Consider the following 2420-nt stretch of genomic DNA (forward strand, 5'->3'; position numbering starts at 1 on the left):
ACAATGAATGAACTGTTTAATCAGGACACTGGTAGACAACAGTTCCTAATCTATAGAAAACAAGGACATGAAATCAAATCCAGGGACTTTTATTGTCTCTATCTGAATAATTCAGGCTTTGTTTTGACTTTTACCTTGGGTTTTCTTACTATTTTGTGCATGTGAACACTTTATTTTTACATAACACATCACTGCTCTTATAACCTGTAATGCACAGTTGATGCTCTGCTGTAGAGATTTATTTTCCTCACAGAAACACGTTCAACAACTTAGTGACAGGTTTGGCTAATCTCTTTTTGATGATTCTTCACTTAATTGTAAATACGTGCGCAAAAAAAAAAAAAAAAAAAAAAACACGGTTAGGATTGACTGTATGTAACCATTGTGCATGACTTCAGGTCATCAATTTAAGATTATGTTCTTGGTTTTAAATGTTTCCAATGAAGTTTCTTAGTTTTGTCTCAAGGTTTTTTTTTTTTTTTTCGTTTTAAGGGTTTAATATGAAAGTTGATTAAGAGGACAATTCCTATGTTTTAAAAATCTGGAGTGGTTGCATCAGTTTTACTGTATTTGATTTAATTCAATGTTTTTTCTTTTAATAAATGCTTACTTGAATATGTTTCGTACATTTTCTTTTCAATTAACCATTTTCTGATTTCATTTAAATTGAATTTGATCCTATAAAGGGGAAACAATACTTAGTGAAGCAAGTATTGACGGCCAAATGAAGCCTCACGAAGCAATGAAGCTTTCCAGTCCTTAGCTTTGCCCAAAGATTCATTACTTGATGCTTCATTTATTACTCACAATAGTGACATCTGCTGCTGGATCAGTTACAGCCTTGTGACTTAGGTCATACTTCAGATTTTAACTTTTTCTAAATGTACCAGCGGTAAATGTCTTGTATCTAATCAGGTAAGCATTATTTCGAAAGAGCTTATGTTTTATAAACTATACAACTTGTTATTAATTTGGTTTTAAGAGACAAGCGGGTTATGTTCTAGTAACGAACTGCCACGAAGTATAAATCAAGATTTTTACTTTTGTGTTGAATGTGTTTTATAATATATCTTCTACTAATGACAAAAATAATTAACGTTTCTGCAAAATTCACCAACTACACAACTCTTAACAGGTATAAAATAAGTGGTATTTCAAAAGAGCAGCAGAAATATATTTTTTGAACAATAAGAATTTCTGTTGCTAAGAGATGATCGAGTTTTCTGGTAACCAAGTGCCACGAAGTAAACATCTGATTTTCACTTTTGCGAAATGTACCAACGGTAAATGTCTTGCAATCAGGTAAGCATTATTTCGAAACAGCTTAAGTTTTATTAACTATATAACTTGTNATACTTATTAATTTGGTGTTAAGAGATAAGCAGGGGGGTTTTCTCTGGTAACAACTGCCACGAAGTATAAATCGAGATTTTTACTTTTGTGTTCAATGTGTGTTTAATATACTTACCACTAATTTAAATTAAAAAAAACTTTTCTGCAAAATTCACCAACTTCACAGTTCTTTTTAGTATAAAATAAGTGGTATTTCAAAAGAGCAGAAGAAATATTACATTTTTTTAACATTAAGAATTTGTGTTGCTAATCTGTTAATCTGTTGCTAAGAGATGATCGCGTTTTCTGGTAACCAAGTTCCACAAAGTTCCACAAAGTAAACAATTCTTGTTCGTGTAAAATGAGTAATATTTCAAAACAGCAGAAGAAATCTTATGTTTTTTGAACAATAACAATTTTTGTTGCTAACCTGTTGCTAAGAGATGGGTGTGTTTACTGGTAACCAAGTGCCACGAAGTGAACATTGGATTTTTACTTTTGCAAAATGTACCAACGGTAAATGTCTTGTATCTAATCAGGTAAGCATTATTTCGAAAGAGCTTATGTTTTATAAACTATATAACTTGTTATTAATTTGGTTTTAAGAGATAATCGTTTTCTACTGCTAACGAACTGCCACGAAGTATAAATCGAGATTTTTACTTTTGTGTTCAATGTGTGTTTGATATATTTACCACTTCATGACAAAAAAAAAAAAAATACTTTTATGCAAAATTCACCAACTGCACAATTCTTGTTCGTGTAAAATAAATAGTATTTCAAAAGAGGAGAAGAAATCTTATGTTTTTTGAACAATAACAATTTTTGTTGCTAATCTGTTGCTAAGAGATGAGTGTGTTTACTGGTAACCAAGTGCCACGAAGCAGACTTCAGATTTTCACTTTTTCGAAATGTACCAACGGTAAATGTCTTGCAATCAGGTAAGCATTATTTCGAAAGAGCTTAAGTTTTATAAGCTATATAACTTATTAATTTGGTTTTAAGAGATAAGCGTTTTCTACTGGTAACGAACTGCAACGAAGTATAAATCGAGGCTTTTACTTTTGTGTTGAATGTGTGTTTAATAT

The sequence above is a fragment of the Poecilia latipinna genome, unplaced genomic scaffold (genome assembly GCF_001443285.1).
Source record: "Poecilia latipinna isolate Pla-1442-1.1 unplaced genomic scaffold, P_latipinna-1.0 Scaffold1477, whole genome shotgun sequence".
Classification (NCBI taxonomy): Eukaryota; Metazoa; Chordata; class Actinopteri; order Cyprinodontiformes; family Poeciliidae; genus Poecilia; species Poecilia latipinna.